The following is a 19356-nucleotide window of genomic DNA, read 5'->3' on the forward strand; positions in this document are numbered from 1 at the left end:
GAGACTTGGCAAATGTGCATTGGGTAGGACTATGGGAGTCCTCTTAGATAATATGAAACTGAGGAAGGATAGTGAAATGAGATAGGAAATGAGAATTATTCACACACAATGTAAAATGGAGTCATATCTGTCATTGACATAAAATTGTATTTCTTTTTAAATGCTTATTTTTTACTTGACATAGTCAAGATGCATTCAGAGGGAAAAAAGTGCTTATGACAGTCTGTAGCTTAATTTTATTCTCTTAGCATGAATGATGAGATTTGTCTCCTCTCCTCAGTGGTCTGAGAAACATGTTTTGTCAGTGTATCTCAGCAAAGAGCAAAGGGTGAAATGCTTTTGTTGCCTGTTCACATCTCCATGAGGAGGATGTTGCTGCTGTCCCATGGCTTTCCTGTCTATCAGAAAGAAGTGCAATGATAACCAGAGGCAGAACAAATGAGACTTGTGAGAAGAGCAATGCAGTTATGCCAAACATCATGATCTCTGCAATGCAATACATAAAAGAACAGTGGAGTCTATACTGTTTGAAATGTATAAATAAAAACTGCACACATTTCAAAAATAGATGTTACATTTTAAGCTGTGGACATGATGCAGGAGTTACTGTATGAATTTGTGTGGAAAGCTGAACTAAATCATCATACAGGATCCCTCTAGCCCTACTATCACTGAATCTCCAACAGGTACCCGACTTTCTGATACATCACTATACTTCTTGGTGGGAGACACTGTGTCCTTGGCAGCCTGGCAAATCAGTTTGGATGCATTCTGCTGCAGGTGGAGAGGCTCAATTTTATAAAGAAGCAATGTTTAAAACTAAAAGAAACTGATGCTCTCAGCCTAGCCCTAGTGGAAGTGCTACCTTACCCAAACCAGTGCCTCCCTCCAGCTGAGGCAGGGCAACAGATGTGTCCCCAGTGACCTGTCAGAGGCTGAGCCACACTGTGGCAGCTTCGACAGGAATCCTGGGGCCATCGAGGCCGGGGACGACTCACCCATGGACTTCAGCAAGAGCAGTATTGGCTCCAAAACTGCTTGGGTGTGAGATGTATGGGAGGTTGAATAGCTGGGTAAGGACCTGCAAAACCCTCAACTGTTTCTCCATCTGTGAGCCAATGCACTGATTTATGCACAGTCGCACTGGCAGCTGGTGTGGCTTCAGCTCGATCTGACCTCATACATCATTAAAACGAGTAAAAATCCTCCCATTTGTTTGCTTAGGACCTGTCTGAGGCTGGGAGGTTGCTCCTGTGGTCAGGAGAGGAGTTGTGTGTGGAGATGGACATGAGGTATAGTCCCGGCTCTGCCAAAATCCCCTAATGGGCTGTTCCCTGTAGTGTCCCTGGCCTCCTGGATCCTGGTGAGCAGCAGTAAGGTGCCCTTCCTTGCCCCAGCCCACTGTCCCCTACAGCACCAAGGAGATGCCCAGTATCAACATCAGCTCAGACTTAGTTACTCCATGTGCATGCAGCATTCTTTAGGGTTTTCTCTTTTGAAGTTTCAAGTCCCCTGAAAAAAAAAGTGAAAAGGATGAGGTCTGAAGATATTCAAGTCTTTCACTTAATATTCTTTTGTTTTAGGAAAAGGACAGTTGACCTTAAATAGGACACAGGTACAGGACAGACTCTCTTTTAGTTAAAACCTATAAATTTTGGGTGGAAGTATACTTTTGTGGGTGAGGGCAATGCAAACATTTGTTTGCCAGACTTTTAGATGGTGGCTGTTGACTGTAGTCTGCAAGGTCCCAAGAATTCCAGTGACTCTTAGTGGTTATGTAAAGAGTGTGCAATTAGAGGCATATTAATTCCAAAGTTTCTGCTCAGATTCTTCGGGTGTAAAAGAGCTTTTAATGGTGAAAAGGGAAGAGTACCATCATTGACAGCTTCACTTACATGAGCTAATGTGCCCACATCTCCAGTGGGCTGTTCCCACCATGGTGGAGAAACTGAGCTTTAGGGAAGGTGGAGGATGCTTTTCATGGAGGTCTTGCCATCTGCTAAAGTTTATTATTTTCTTCTATTAATCATTCATCAGAAAGGCTGAATTTATTATCAGAGTATACCAATTGTGTGTTTTTCCACAAAATCCCATGTAGCACCTTGTCCCTGGTTAAGTATGAACTTCATGTTGGGATACATTTCTGTAGATGCATGTTAGTGAATATGGACATGGGGTCCAGGGTCATGGTGCTCTGACTTATCTTGAAATCATAAATTAGAAAGATTCTAAGAAACTGGAAAGAAAAAAAAAAAAAAAAAAAAGTAAGAAGCATATTGAATGCAGAGTGGTGCTTCCTGTGGTATATCATTCCAGCTTCTGGCAGTCAGCAGCTAAGGGATCTCCTGAGGTTGAGTTTGGATTATGGTGTTTAACAGCCCTGCTGGAGTTAGCCATCATTACTGTTTTAAGCCCATTTGTACTAATTTGTTAATTTTAGTGCTCATGACAGTCCCATAACTCATTTGTGAGAGAAATGTCCTTTTTTTTTCTGTTCTTAACTTTGAATCTCATAATTTCATTAGTTAGTGTCTGTCTGGCCCTTGAAGTTTTGAGAAATGGTGCACAATTATTTCCTGTTCACCTTCTCCATGCAAGCTATGACTTCACAGACCTCTCTCAGATCCCCTCTGCTGTTTTTTCTCCCAAGATGAAGGGTTTTTGTCTGGAAGCTGTTCCCGGTCTCTGGTGTCTCGTTGCCCTTTCTTGCCATTTGTAGTTCTGCTCTATCCTGTGTGAGATTGGTGCATTGGAGCTATGTGCAAAAATTTGTGATATTGCCGTGAAGTCTTTTCCTACTAGTTTTTAATTTTCTTTTTGCCTTTTTAATTCCCATGGAGCACTAAGTTCTCATTTTTAGAAAACCATCCAGAGTAGCTCTTAGCTTGAAATTTTTCATAGGTTCTAACATTTGTAAAACCAAGTGAATGGCATCACTCACATCACCATTCCCTCAGTGACAGCCCCAAAAAGCTCAGTTTGTTTTTTAATGCCTCCTACAGATACAACACTTCACTCTTCCCCATTACACCCAGCTCTCTGATGTCTCTAATGTTCTTTTTTACAATGTTTATCAGTTTGCTCTACACAAAATCGCACTTGTCTCTATTCATCCCTTCTCTGGGAACTTCTTTTTCATTTTGCATCACATTTATTGCTTCTATTCTTTTCCCATAGGCTTGTTTAAACAGCAGGCTGGCTCTGCACCATGGATAACCATTCAGCAATTTCCTCTTTGGATTTCCATAGAGCTTGTGGGTGAATGCTGTCTGGTCTTGCAGATTGGTTTTATTCATTTATCAGTTTGTTTGAAAATCTTTTCTACTGACACTTCGGTTTGAGGTATCCCTTCAGCTGTGTTCTCCAGAAGGAAAGGCTGCAGTGTGGGATGCACCCTCAGTATTTATTTGACTTTGCTATCATGAGATAATGTGTCTTGAGTGCTCATCTATCACATATTGATCATCTATCAGTCTGAACAGCTGTCTGGAAAACTACTTGCTTTGAGGCAGCTTTCGTTATTAGCTTTCAGAGCTTTAGAAAATTGCTCTTCAGAAGGTTTTTTAATACATTTATATTGACTTCTAACACTGGCTTACCTGTGTGAATGTTTCTTCCATATTCTCTTTCTGAAAGTACTTTTTAAATAAAGTCTGTGAGTCCTGAAACCATTTGACTCCTGGCTTTCCCTTTCAGCTTCCTTTCAGTACAACTCTTCAGTTTTTTGTTACTGCCTGTCAGCATCCTGAAAGTAGAGAAAAAGCTCAATTACTTAAAATATGAAAGATGTGACTGGTAACCAATACATCAGTTTAATGTAAGACTTGGGTTAGTATTAGTCAGTAAATGTCGTCCTGCATTTAGTATTGTATAAAATACAACCCCTGCCAAAACTCAAGGCAGTTCTGCAATACAGTTTCTCCACTTTGGCCTCCTAACGTGTTTCACAGCACATAAATGCATGCTCTGTGGGCATTATCAACTTTCTGACAGTTTGGCCTGTGAACTTCTATCCTGATCAGGGCCCTGCTGAACAGTGTACCAAAAGAAAACAGGGACAGAGAAATTAGACTGAGGGTCTCAGCAAAGTGGCCAGGATTGGGCAGGGCTCAAAAGAAGCGAATGAAAACAAATGTGGTCAATGGATATGAATTTGAAGAATACAGTGGGCTGGATAAGAAAGATGATCGGGCAGAAAATTGGCCAAAATACATCTAGGAGCTCTTTCAAGAAGAAAATAAAAGTTTAGCCTGGGATTAAGTTGAAGATTGGGAAGAGCAATGACACAGAGGAGGAACCAGGACAAGGACGGATGGAATGGGACTAAAGTCAGGGAGGTGTGAATCAGGGATAGGAGAGGTCACGCTCAGGAGGTACAATCACAACCCAGAAGGACAGTGAGGAGAAGAAAGCAATGAAAAGTACTCCTTACTCCTTGAACAGTGACTGGTTGAGTCAAACCTGCAATCAGACCTTCAAGAAAACACCCAGGTGTTTATGCACTATTTTTCCCCTCCCCCCGGCTGTGGACCTCAAAACTAAGGCAGAAGTCAGCACTGGTATGGGAAATATTTTGGGATACAGCCAGAGAGGACATGAGAGACAGTGACACAGAGACTTCAGGTTCCATGAATACCTCTGAAAATGGGCTGTGAGTAGTACCTCGCTGTACTTGCCTATGTTTGTGAAACGTTGATATTTATTCATGGTATCAGTGGTGTCACCCAAAACAAAAATAGCCACAGAGCTAACACATAGGAGTTAGAGCAATAGATTACAGTGATATTTCTGGGCTTCTCTAAATGCAACCTTTTCCTGGGTGTCCAGATGTTTTGTTGGAATGTGTTTGCTGCTGGTAGAGTGCTTGCTCAAAGGATGATCACCTTCCAGCAAAACTGGAGAAAGCGGTTTTCTAAATAAAGTCTTGCACTTTTAGGCATGATCCAAAACTATCTTTCCATTGGTTTTCAGAGGCTTTTGAATTAAGCCTCATATGCAGATTTGCCAGTGCTCTGAGATGAAAGATAGTGAAGCATATGAAGTGCCAGATGGCATTAAGTGGATCTTCTTGGGTTTGGAGGTAACACAGAAACCCTAAACTGAGTGGACCCAGAAATTCTGGCTGCTGAAGTGTGATTCCCCATCTGTACTGAACATCAAGGTGGCTCAAATAAAGGTCAGGGACCCACATTACCATTCTCTGTTCCACTGGTGGCTTATAAAATATTTTAGGATGCATTGAGTGGGCTGTATAGGAACAGACTGACTAGTTTAGCAGATGTCAGCACTGGAAGAATGTCTGCCATGATCTGGTGTCTTGTCCTTTGATAGCTGTTCAAAAAGCAGGCAGGAAATTGCACTGCTGAAAAATAAATTGGATGTTAGCACACCAGAAAGAGCCGATAATGTTTCTCTTTGTGATACCGGGGCTGATCTGATCAGAAAGCCAACCTTAGCTGCCCTGAAACAGAAGCTTAGTGAAATATGTGCTGTGGACCTGACTCCAGTTTTCATGTGGACATTTTTATTCCTGTGCTTTCCACTCACCTTTGAGCAGAGTCAAACCTGATGCACAGTCAAAGAAGACATTGAGCTCTTTTAATTTTCACATTCACCCTAACTTAAAACCATTTTCCTGCTACTGATTGCCCCTAATGATATTCAGAGCCCCTGATAAATTCCTGAGATAGTAATTTGCTTTCAAATCCACAGATACATCATGGTAAGTATCAAACCTGGTCACAATCAAGGTGGAAATGAGATGGGAGGAAAGCATAGAATCATTATCATTTATCACTCCATTCTATTATGGAGCTTACCTGGAAAGGAGTATAATAAAGATTTCTCTGTATAAAGGTCCAGATGTCTGTGTTCTAGCTGATATTTAAAATAGGTAATGTGCACTGCACTAAGCTAGGCAAAAGAGCATTTCCAGGGCTTCTCCAAAATATTTACCTCTCAAATGCTTTCTGTCAGAAAATGCCTTAGTGGATTAAGCAATTTTTTTGCTTGAGAAGTGTCTGGTTTTGGCATGAAATTTCAGATGTTTACTGCAGTTTTATATCTAAAAGCAAAAAGTTTATTTTTAGCTGTTTCTGTTTATTTTAAGTAAATGCCAGAATTTTTGCGAGAGAAGAAAATTCAGTTTTCAGACCAGCTGTAGTCCGTTCACTCTTCCAGATGAAGAAGACCCTGAATAATGTAATTTTGAGGTGTCAAGCTCTGTGTGAACATTGGAAGCTCTTAGTAGGGTCTTGACTGTCACAAGACTTCACTCCTTGTCATGGGAGAGACTGAAGGAAAACCAGACATGTACAAAGCCTCTACAAATAATTTCTGACAAGTCTCTAAAACTTGTCAGAGTTGAACTAATATGTGCATGTTAAATGTACAACTGCCTTTAGCGTGAAATATTTTCACTCATGAAGGCTCTTGGAGAGGTTGGCTGGTTGACTCTTGTTCTTAATGGTGGAGACTTGATGGGTTTCCAAAATTTGCCTTTTTCTCTTGTCACAAGCTCCAGGTGCCTACTGCTGCTGCTGCTCAGCCAACTCACCCTGTTCACTGCCAAATCCCACGAGGGCTGGATGAACCCGAAAATTAGTTTGGCAGGGTAGATAGTGCAAGAATTTGAAAGTATCCTTCTCTTTGGAGATAAGGGTTTCTGCAAATTACAAGGCCATGTGGTGTCTGTGGGGAAGGGGAAACCCAGTTCTGCAATGGAGAGAAGTGTTTTGCACATCCTCATATGGTGGTGAATGTGTTATTTGTGACTGCTTAGTCACAAATCCCAGGGCAATTCAGGTTTTTAAGTTCCTTCAAGAGCTCCCTGTGGGAGCTGAACCTCCAACCCTGAGGTTCACAGCTGAGATTTGCCTGAGAGAATGCCTGCTCCTTTTCCCTGTCGCCTCTGCTCCCTTCAAGCACTGACAGCCCCACAGAGCTGCCCCCCATGGGGTCCCAACCAAGCGCTGACACTGCGCCCGGTGCCCACAGCGTTGGGGTACGTGTCTCCAGGCACGGCACATTTGAAGTACTCAGGGTCATTGTTTGATCATTTGGTTCCACAAACAACCCTGCTCCCTCTGCAGGAGGAATTATCCTGTTTTCCATCAGTTGATTTTGGATCTTCCCACTGCAAAGTGATCCAAGCAGTGAAGGGCTTCTTAATCCCATTACTGCGGAGCCGTTCTGAATAAAACTGACCCGTGGGGTAGAAGCTGTTGCTGCTGAAAGGCTCTGCATAAAAAGGAGAGGTTTAGTTTCTCCTGGGGCTGATGCACAGCCTCTGTTTTGCTGTTCAATTCCCCTGTGTCACGGTGGGACCCTGCTTTGTGTCCTGCCCCAGAGGCTGAGAAGGCAGCACCTCTTGGCTCTGTGTTGTGCAATCCTCCTGGCCACTGATGTGTTGGATCTGCCGGGGAGAGCTGCTAGAAGTGATGTGGGAAGCTCAAACCCAAAGTCATCCTTCCCTGCTTGCCAGCATGAATCATTAAATCATTTGCTTTTATAGGCTGTGGCCAACTGTAAGCACCCGTGGAAAGGGAGAATTCACTCTCCTTCTGCCTCTGCAGCCACACGGGGCCAGATCCTAACCTGGTGCCAGTGGCTTAACACTAACGACATTCATTCTTTTCAAAACTAAGGGAAAAGTGGTTTTTGTTTGTTTATTTAGTCTTTTTTCCCCTCTAATATGGTCTCACCCAAATTTTCTTCAAGGTATTTTATAGAGTGCAATTTTAGGAGGGGTCAAGAACATCTCTTGATGTGTCTGAGCATCTTTCCAGAGATTCCTTCCACCTCTCCACCCTGGCAACGTAGGATAAGAAGGACAGAAAGAACAAGAAGGACATACCTGCATGCAGCTGGAACTCCCCCTTTAATACAGAGGATCTTTCCTCCCTGGCACCTGATGGTTTGCCAGGAAGTGTCCTGTGTCCACTGAAGATGAAGTTGGGCTGCCACAGCTGGCTATGGGTGAGCTAAAGCTGTCAGACCTGGTTTTGGTTTCTGTTGGATGATCCTTCTGGCAAGTGGGAAGGAGAAACTTGTTGAGAAGATGATTTTGTTTAGATTCAACAACTTTCCTAAGCACAAATTCCTTCAGAAAATCCAAAGGTGAGGGCAAGCAATTGATTCTCCCATTTCTGGGTGGAAACAAAGTGATTCTTTTTCTCTTAATTACTGAGACAGCCTTCTTTAATGCCAGGTTCCAAAGGTGGAACTGTGCAACCGTGACAAAGAATAGAAATACCTCAGCAGGCTATGGACACCAAAATACAGAAAAATACCTTGAGATGTAGAATAACCACAACTGGCACATGACTTATGGATTACACCCGTCATATGATCAGCCCTTAGCTAGTTATAAATATTATATTAGAAGTATTAGTGAAACCAGATGGGTTGCAACCAGTCCAAAACGTGGTGAGCCTGCGGCCTGAAATAAAGAGGGACGAAGCACAATGCTTTGGCATTAAAAATCATCTTCATGTGAGAACCAAGAACTGATGAGGAAAAAGAGGAAAAGTCACATAGCTGGCTGTGCTGTGCACATGATGCTTGGGAAATCATTTTTCTGTGTCTTCAGGCACCAAAATATATTTCCTAAGAGTCTGCATCCTATCTTGGATGTTTCATCCTGATGCTAATTAGCTCTGGTAATTAGTCAGATTGCTTTTTTTTGGGTGGGCAGTGAAAGAATAGAATGTGAAGCCATCATCCACTGCATGTTTTCTGCAAATGGGCTGGACATGGCAGGACTTTTCCTCTGCATGTGCCAGGGTTGGTTGTTGTGGAGGGGGTGATAAAATAGGTAAATGTAGCTTCATCCTTCAACATCTCCTTCCCTGACCCCTTCAGATGCTATCCCCCATGTCTGAGAAGTTTTTAACCCCCAAATAGTCAGTGCCTGGTGCAGCTCTTGCCTTTGGGTACTAAACACACTTCACATCTCATGTTAGTCATCCCCGTGTTAACTCTTCTCCCAGAAATTTGTTCCGGCTTTATCTTTGCTTGGAGGATCCCAAACATTCAGCAATTGCCTCCAGAGACCTCTAGAGCCGCCTCAGCTTCAGCGGCTGGGCCAGGACCGCCGGGCCTCCCATGATCCGGGGCGGCCGGCCGCGGTGGAGCCGGGCTGGCCTCACACCTCCAATCCCTACGGGGAGCAAGCATTAGGTACGTTAGCGTTTCCATCGATCCCGGCCGCAGCAGAGCCCTGGGTTATCAGCGGGGAGGCCGATCTGTCCCCGGCCCGCGGCCCGGCATCAGCGCGCCGCGGCCGGCTGTCAATGGCCGGGCGGCGCGGGGTCGCGCAGGTGCACGGCCGGCCCGTGTGACAGCCCGCAGCCCGCGCAGCTGACAAAATATGCTCGGCATCTGGCACCGTCCTCGTGTCTGGGCCCCGGGCTGGCGTGCCCGCCCCAGCAGCCGGTGCCTCAGCGCGGCCAGGGCTGGATCCTTACACAAACACGCCGGGGCGGCGGCAGGGGAGCGCTGCCAGCGACGGATTTGGCCCCGTCGTGCAAAGCAGCTCTCGGTCGTGCTTCCAGCCCTGTTTGTGAGCTCCTCACGAACCCCGCCTGTGCCTGCACCTCGCCTGCTTCCCCCAGCCAAATGTGAGTCACCCACCTGGTCCTCGAGAGATGCCGAGCTCTCCAGTTGGTCCCCAGGCAGGTCCCTCTGCCTGCCTTGTCCCTCTCCAGTCCTACCGAGAGGCTCATGGAGGTGCTGGGGCTTGCAGGCTTGGTGAGGACTGGCTGCATCCACCCTGCCCGGGCCATCGCGGGGAAATTACCTGGCAACTTCTCCTCATCCCCCATTGCGAGCTGGAGCTGCTGGGTTAGATGACTTCAGGCTGTGGCCTTGCTTTGGTGGGTTGTTCAGGGCTGTACACATTTGCAGCAATACATGGATACAAATGACTAATAATAGGAAAGCATGTGCCGGGTCTATGTCCACTCCTTTCCATCCCAAAAAGGAATGGGCTCTCTCCAAGAGCCCTAACCTTGTCTTGAAGGCCAGGTCAGCATGCTTTGCTGATGAGGTGGCCTGAATTTCATCTCCCTCATATCACTTTTGGTTCTTGGCAGACATGAGAGTCGGTTGCTTATAATACAACTTACCTCTTTAAAAGGGCTGTTCATCTGAAAGGCCTTTAAAAAGAAGCCAAGTAAATAATTTCCATGTTCCAGATGTGGAAACAGAGGTGTGGGAAACAAAACCAATTTCCCCAAGTCACACAGCAGCACTGAGGCAGAAGCAAATGGCTCAGTCCTGACCATCTCTGTTGGCCACCCTGGCTTGATCTGCAGCCATGGAACACAGGGCTGGGCAGCAGAACTCACTGTGACATTTATGCTTTGGGCTCACTGAGTGTGTCCTCACTTTCCTTCCTCACTGCCCGTCAGTGTTCCCTTGGACCACACTGAGGATGTTCCTGGGAAGAAGGAGGCACTTGCAGACAATAAAATGTTGAGGTTCGTTAGACAACTACAGCATCTAGAGCAGTTCTATGGGCTGGACACAGCGCTGTGATACTTTTTACAAGGATTAATCATGTGGAAAAAGAGTTGATGAATTTTTTTTTTTCCTAATACATTGTCAGGAGCTTGGGTATTTTGTTAAATAATGGTTAAAGATACTTCAAGATAAAATCAAATAATTGCCACTGTTTTGCTGTGCATAAACTTTGTGTGAGACAGTCTCTTTCTTGAGACTAAAAAGAGCACAGTAAGGAAATGAAAAAGTTACAATACTCATTTTACAGTAGCAGGATGTGAGGAAGGGGGATTCTTCTCAAGATCACACAAGAAACTGGTGACTGACTTGGGAGTGCAACCCATTTGAAACCAAACCTTGGTCCAGTGATCTATTGACAAGTTCTTGTTCAAAGTTTGAATCCTAGTAAGATGAAAATGGATGCAGAAAAGGAGAGTGATGGTGACCTTGAATGCTGAGGGCATTTTAGTTCATTCTCTCCCACAGCTGGATCAAGAGTCAAAACCAGGAGGAAAATGTAAAAAAAAGAAGGGTGTTGATGGAGAGACAAGGGTGATCAAGCTAAAATCATCTTTGCTGGATCAATGACTCTGGAAACCAAAAGTGTGTGGGGGGAAAGCTGTAATTCAAGTGGGCATTGTGTCCTGAGCTGACGTTGCAGTTCAAAGCCTGATGGTCATTGGACTCGGCTGGGCTGGTGGCTGTGCCACTGGGCACCATGGCACAACAGTGCAAGGGCAGCTGCCAGGTCAGGAACATCAACAGAAGAGCACAGGTACAGACCCTGCTTAAGAGACCCCTCAGGGATCCCTTCCTGCTGACCAGCTGTGGTTTGCCTCCAAACATCTACACTTTCTCTCCAATTTTTTCATGGATTGATAAGATTTGTCTTTGCAAAAGACCTCTCCTCCTTCTGCAGCGTCAATCCCCTGGGTGGCTTTTTCCTGTGGAGTGGTGAAATTGTGGTGGAAATTGGGTGGCTGTGGTGGTGGTGTTTAACTGTGAAAATGCTGCAGAGTGGGACTGAACCCTGCAAGTTTGGAGTCTCAGGTAAAACTTGGTCTTTGGGTTTGCTTTCAGAAGAGGTGCCTTCCCTCTCACACATTGGGGTTTATTCATATGGATGGAGAAGGCAACAACGAGGGCAATTTTACTGCTCTTTTTTACCTCTGGAGAGTTGCCACTGTCGACATCAGCACGTCATGTGCTGGTGACTGCGCTGCATTCATCTGCTGGCTGAACACTGATTTCCCCTGTTAGCAAAAAAAAAAAAGGCAGATCCCTAATGCTGCTGCTTGCTGCAAGTCAGGCCACCACCTCGTTTAGAGCCTCTCCTGCTGGGACACTTTCCCTCCCTGGCTTATTTGGGGTCTGTGTGCAGCCTGGCACTCTGTACAAATTATATAGCAGTGAAAAACTACAGATGTGCAGACGAAAATGCCTGTTGGGTCTTTCCCTCCTCCTGTGCTGTGGGGAGTTAATGGACACTGTTCATTAGGGGAAATTTTTCTTTTTGTCTTTTACCTAATTTCTCTACTCCCATAAAGCATATTGACCTTGAAAAAAAAAATAATCCTACTGCTTCCCGAAAATATAAACAAAAGTTTCTCTTCTGTAGAGTTTGATACTTGTTACTGGAGGAAAAAAATATTCTAATTTGCTGGAGGGTATTTTTCGAGGCACCATTGTCCCATCATCCTGCCCCATCCCCTCCATCCCCTCCTCGGGGCTGCCCACTGCCCTGGCACTGTGCTGCATCAGCTGCCTTATGCATGGAGGCAGCAGCAGGCAGGATTCAGCCTCATCCATCCCACCGCAACCACTTCTGCCAGATGTCACCGCTGTGCAGCCGAGCAGACCCACGGGGGTATTCCAGCAGGAACGTGCCTTTCAGAAATACCATTCTCCAGCTCCCCAGCCTCAAAACTGCTGGGGCTCTGTTTGCCGAGAAAAAAAAAAAAAAAAAAAAAAAAAAAAAAAAAAAAAAAAGCAACATGCACACACAAGGAAAAAAAAAAATTCTGAAGGCATCCAGTTGCTCCTGGGCAAATTGCCAGTGATTGAGTGACCTGCTGCTTCCCCAATATTGCATTCCGCTGGCATGTCTTTAGCCCTGGCTGACGCCAGCCATCTAACTCACCCCCAAAGCAAACATTTCCAGTTGGCACCGCTGCCTTGTTTTTCTGAAGAACCGATTCATGCCTCCCTTAAAAAGTTTTACTATATCCATTTTTTTTCCTTTTTTTTTCTTTTTTTCTTTTTTTTTTTTTCTCCCTGGTGTGTGGAGCCACCGGGGAACGGCAGCCGCTTCAGGGATTTCTCCTTAAAAATATAGGAGAAAAAAAGAGAGAAGGGGGGCATTTTTTGCCACCTCCCTTTTTAGCAAGCATGATAAATCCATTCAGAGCGCTCCTTGTGCGCGAGTGTGGAAACCTTCTGCTAAAAGAGTTATTCTGTTCTCATTCACAGATAATTGCTCCCCGAGGGGCCGGGCAGAGAGCGAGGAGGAGAGACTGATAATCCGGGAGGACATGGATACGAATATCAGGCTGCGGCGCTGAGTGCCTGCTTAATTTATTGGGAACGAGCTGTTACTCAGCACTTTGCAGGATTAGACCCGCTGTAATTCTGTTATTTAAGGAGAGGCAGAGCCGAACGACAACAACAACCCACCCGGGGCCGTTGTGGAGACGGGCGGCGTTGGAGAGGAGCACATGCTGGTTTATTTTTTACGCTATGGAAAGAATGAGCTTTTAGGACACAAAGTCCTGGCGGCCGGCGAGGGGGAGGTGGGAGGGGAGTGAGGGGACAGCCTGGCTCCGAGCTGGCCGCCCTGGCGTGCAGACCCGGCTTAGGGCTGCTGCGTGTCCGGCTGGGCTGGGAGATGGCAGCCGTGGGGCTCCCCCGACAAGCGCCCGGAATTGGTGCCGGACAGGTGGGTGACAGCGCCCAGCAGCACCCAGGTGACAATCGGAGCCACCTCCAGCGCCTGCTGGTTCCTACTTAGAGCACAGAGTGGGGTGTTGTATTGGTTATATCTAATTCTGTAGTGAACCAGCACCCCTCTTGTGGGCTATTCTTACCTAGGACTTCACCAAAAAAGTGACTATCCAGCCCTCTTCCATCTTCGAGTTTTCCTTGAGCTCTCTCTACATGCCCAAAATGGGGGTAGATTACCCAGCAGGATGCCAAGAAGCTTGAACAGAGTAAAGAAAGGTGCCTTCTCTTTGCCTGCTCTTGTCCTGATGGATCTCTTCTTTCATTCTGAGATCCCTGCAGTATTTGATATAATTATCTGAATTTTCAATAACCAGTGTAAAACCCCCACCTTCTGGGAAACCAAAGGCCTGGAGGGAAATGTTTAGACTTTCTGGCCCAACTGGAAGTTGCAGTGACATTAAAATATAGTGGCTTTTTCTGCAGAAGGTTTCTTTATTTGGGGAAACTAAATGTATTTATCCAATTGTCTATTAAAGCATCTAACAGAAAGAGGCTGAACATGACATGATGGTTTTTCACGGGGTGGTCAAACAAGGACTCTCTCTGTAGTAATTTGGGCTATTTACTTCTCCCAGGTTCTTGGGAATGTTTCTCACTTGACTCTCTCTATGTTTGGGTACCCATTCTGCTGTGGAAAGAAAATCAACAAGCTCTTAGAAAACTCATTTTCTCTTTGGACACATCTTGACATGCACTGTCAAACCAGAAGTTCCCACTTTACCGCTTTTACTGATGGAGAAACTGAGGCAGCATGGATGAAATAAATTGCTGAAGGAAAATTCTGTTGGATAAGGCAGTCACAGAGCACTGTCAATCTTTGTTTAATACAGCTGTTGCAATAAGAGAACTGAATGCCACTTTAGGGTTTCTCCACATATCAAATTATTTCAGAAGAGAAGAGATTTCTTTGTGGCAGAAGGATTAGAGAACCCTGGTGATGCTGGGATAAATGCTTCCTTACAATTCCCTTGAATGTATTATTGGGTAAGATTAATGTTGATTATCGATCTGGAGACTGAGGGTTGCAACCCTCAACTGAGGATACTTTCCCAGCTTTCTCCAGTTTTCCCTTCCAAGATTAGTAATTGCTCCCCTCCTCCTCTACTACTTGATTCCTGAGTGGTTTTTGGCCAAAATGACCCTGTGCTCATTTCATAGTAGCAGCTAGAAGAAAAGCTGACAGCTATGAGGTAGTAAAGACAAATGGTGGAAGGGAGAGTTTGGGAAAGCAGGTCTCAGGCTGTGCTTATGAGGAGTGATGACAGCAAACCTGTTTCTCCAGCAGAGTGAAATGTGAAGGAGAATACTTTGCTCTTTCAGACTGCTAATGTAAATAAAAGGCACACAGAGGGACATGGGTAGGTTAACAATCAGTTAAAAGCAAATTTCCCTCCCAATGTGATGTTAGAAAGCTGTGGGTTATATAACATGAGACAGGGATGAGACACCATGGCAAGTTTCTTCAGCAGTACAGAGACTTTAAGCACATTCCTGAACAAAGAGAATCAGCCCAGCAGTGGGGTTTCCCCTTTGGTTTGCAGTTTCACCATCTGTGAGTGCTCGAGGGATACCTTTAAATTCATACAAACAATTCATTTGATTTCAGCAAGAAGAAAAATGATAATGATTCCACTGATGTCTCAAAACAGGCTATGGGCCTAATGTCATCTGTGTCCCTTAAACATCTTAGTGGTGCTGAAAACACAAGTTCAGTTCCCTGGATATGTCATTCTTTAGCTGTTGTCTGATTGGCTGATTTAGTGATGATGTTATATTCCATGGCATCATATATAAGTTCTTCAAGGCATTTCCATCTGGTTTCAATGCCATCATCAAGCAGGAGCAGACTGGGAACATGTGTCATCCATGAAACCAAGGTTAAATGAGCCAAAAGAAGTGGCTGTTTTCAGTCCATGATATCAGAGGCTCATAAGTGCAGGCCCATAACACCCGCCTGGATTTCCATGTTTTACACGCCACGGCTTTTACTCTGCACTGCTCCTCATTGGTACTCCTGGTGACATGAGGCATGGCATGGCCAGTGGCTGCACTCTGGTGTTGCATGGACATGTGGTAGCTACACCACATTTAGGAAGAACCAACCACAAGGAGATGTGCCCACCACGTGCTCGGCCCCATCATGACTGGTCCTACCTGCCTTGGGGGCTGTGGTTTGGATGGGTCCCTGGGCTGATCCTGCAGCCTGGTGGGATGGGAAGCTGCAGCTGATGCAGGTTGCAGCTTGTGCTGCCTGGGCAGGGTGAGACCAAGCCCTGTGCTGTTGGCTCCTGGGGAAGCTGCTGTCCTGCCATTGCAGCTGCCCTGTAGGCAGGAGGAGGAGAGGAGCTGCCTGCCAGCTGTGCCCCCAGGACTAACCCCAAGGGTGCCCTGTGTCCCTGCCCCAGCTGTTGGCAGCAATTGCTGTCTGAGGCTGGGTGTCACCTTGTGCCATCCTGCAGCATGCCCACTCCATGGACAGGGCACAGCTGGGCAGCACCTCTCACAGCACCAATGCCGTGAAAATATTGCTGATTTGGATCACAGCGTCACAGAATATTCACAGTTGGAAGGGTCCCGCAAGGATTATGTCCAAGTCCCACCCATCAAATCCAGCTCTGAGGCGAGTGGCCCATACAGGGATGGAACCCACAAGGTTGGTGTTAATAGCACCAAGACCTGTGGCTGCCCTGTGAGCACCTGGGTCTTGTAGACTCCAGTTTGCAGCCTCACAGCTGAGCTGACATGGAGGGAAAGTGCCCTGTATCATCCCTGTTATGCTGTCAGTGTCTGTGTGCCTTGGTTCCCTGGGACACCCCACATCCTTGGGCAACTGGCAGGAGAAGGATCAGCACTTGGGTTTCTCTCCAAGAGCCTATCCTCACGTGGTGCAGCTGCTGGTGATAAAATGACCCATTGATGTTGATGCCAGGGTCATCTCTGAGGTGAAGTGCAGCTCGCTTGCTTTCCCTTTCTGCACATCACAGGACACATTCCCAGCCTAACCCTGCTGAACCATCTAAAGATTCCCTCTGCCCTCAATGACATGAGAAAACCTCTTGCTGGGTGCAAGCTGTCCTGGTCTCCCTGAAACCCTCCTCTCCCAGCATGTGCTCCAGCCAAAAAAATTAGTTGTTAGCAGACACAGAACTGTACAACTCCCTGCTCTGTTTCCTAATTGTCTTTCTCATCTGGTGAGAAAGGGTGGTTTCCAAGGGTGGTTTCCATCTGGTTTCCAAGGGTGGTTTCTTTACTTTGGATGGTTCAAAACCAAACTTCCATACTCCCCCCCGGCCAGGTCTGAGCTGTGGTTTGAACTTTGTTGCTCAGACCCGTGCCTGGGTCTGATCTTTTTAGTGCCCAGCACTCCCGCGCTTTCCTAGGGAGCACATAAATAGCATCGTAACAGTCCTAGGGCTTAGGAACCAGAGTGCAAGTAAAAGTACACTTAAAGAAGTGTATATATATCCCCTGTTTTTGAAGGCAGTGTCATGACCCGAGCTTTTGACTCGTGAGTGTGACAGCTTGCCCCTGGCAGCAACAAGCAGCTTCTCATCGCCCAGCGAGGAAGAGTGATGGGCAAGGCCAACAGCCAGTCTGAAACACTGCTGAAAACGTAAATGCTGGGCGCAGATTATGCCGTTACACTGTACAAAAATAAATGGTACATGGAGGGAATTTAAGGGGATGCAGCCCCGGAGCTGGCTAAGAGCATTCTCTAGCACCATCTAGTGCTCTGAGAGCCCAGGTTCTTAAAGAATGCTGAGGTTTAATCATCATATAGATCAATACCATAGGCAATTTGAGCCCCGTGGTGCAGAGCTGTGAAGTGATGCGTATCTTGGAATATATTACATGAAAGAGTGAGCACTAAATTAAGTGTCGGCCATGAACCAAGGTAATAAAATGTGGCATATATATTGCAGACAATGCAGATTTGTGATTTATGCTGGCTGGGCTCTGAAAGGAAAGATCCATACTGTTAAACTATGCGTTCAATCATTTCAGAAAATCAGAATGGGTTAGTATATTTAGACTTCAGGGGCTGAACCGGAATGTCTCTGAAGCATTAAAGTGTGTCCTCCCTTTTCCCCTGGGCATTGCTGCTTTTTATTCCATATATCTTTGTCTCTCTCCAAACATGTCCTATCTTAGCATCATAGAATCATAGAAAGATTTGGATTGGAAGAGACTTGAAAAACCATATAATTTCAACTCCTTCCTATGGACGGGGACACCTTCCACTAGACCAGGTTGTTCAGAGCACCATCCAGCCTTGAACACCTCCAGGGGTGTGTAATCCCCAGCTCCTCTGGGCAACTTATTCCTTAATTTACGTAATTCCTATTTTTGCAAGACTACCCTCAAGACTGACGGGATTAATTCCCAGAGGAGAATACCCCACCTGAAAGAAACAAAAGGAATAGCAACAAGCAACTATCAACACCTCCAGCAGCTGAAAGAAGAGTTGCACCGTCTCAGGCTGTTGAACCGAACAGGACTGGGGACATTTAATTCTATAGAGGATACCAGCTGTTTACTTAAAAGCCCAAAATTCAATCGAATTTTGTCAAACACATTCTTAGTAGTCAATGAAACGCACAGTAGGTCTGCGGCCAAGTTTTGAGTGCCAGGAAGGCAAAACAATGGCCCTATGCTTTTCTTTAAATATTTTATTTTCCTTATTCCTTTGGTAGATGAGGTTTTATGGAGGTGTTGTTGAGCTGTGAACCAAATTTGCAATGTTTTCTGTTTGTTTTTATGCCTACTTATTACACAATGTACCTTAGCTCAGTGTTTTCAGGACTCGTCCAACTCTGATGGAGGAGATATTTTTTACTAAGTAAAACATATATAATATCTCTGGCACGGTATTTACCCAACACCACCATTTTGAATGTGGTAAAACTGGTAACAAGGAGCTGGTGCTAATGGTTCTTATAACAAATTTTGTCAGACATGTTTTCTTTCCTGAGACTCCTTGCAGTAACAAAAGTAACCAATTGCCAATGACAGGTGGATCTTGTCTGCCTATTTCCTCTGTTCAGCTGGTCTTTCTCTCTTCTCCATCACCACAGCTAAGCCAAAAAGAAGAGACTCAGAGGGTACATGCTTTACCCATTAAGCCATTACGGTCCTAATCAGTAAGTTAGTTCAGCTCATCTGCATTCACTTCTCAGACTTTTGTTTATATATTCATCTTTTTCAGGGTCAGTGGCAGTGAAGTTTTGGCCGGAAAATTATGAGTAAGAGTTATGAAGGCTTCATGAAATTTCAACACAAAAGCAAATCATCCTCTAAGGCAGACACAGCAGCCTGCTGCATGATTTGTGCTGGTGCCAGGGGTTACAGGAGGACAAGGAGCCTGTACTTGAGATGTAGCCCACAATATTTTGGCATGCAATTGAGGATGGGACACTGCACCTCCTTATGGCATCCCCATCCCCAGCACTGCTGAAAGTCTCTGTTCTAGGAAAACCCTCCTGAGCCAAACTGGCACAAAGCAAAAGGAGTAAAAAAGATAGCAAGAGGTGTGTGGTCATGCAGGTTACTCTAACCCTGCCAACATGGGGTTGCAGTGTTTTGCATAGCTTAGCAAAGAGTACAGGGTTCTCTTTATTACATTTAGGTGCTAAAATTATTTGCATGGATCCACACAATAGTAATAGTAATAGGCTCAGCACACAAAATCCTTGAATGGTTTGGGTTGGAAGGTATCTTTTAAACTAGATGGGACAAAATGCATGAAATTGTGCTGATGGGGAGCAGTCAGAGGTGAGGAGCACAGGCAGCATCCCATGTGTTACAGTGGGTCTGACTGTGCACTAAGGGTGGGACACAACTCCAGATTTTGCC

Source organism: Sylvia atricapilla, chromosome 4 (genome assembly GCF_009819655.1).
Source record: "Sylvia atricapilla isolate bSylAtr1 chromosome 4, bSylAtr1.pri, whole genome shotgun sequence".
NCBI lineage: Eukaryota > Metazoa > Chordata > Aves > Passeriformes > Sylviidae > Sylvia > Sylvia atricapilla.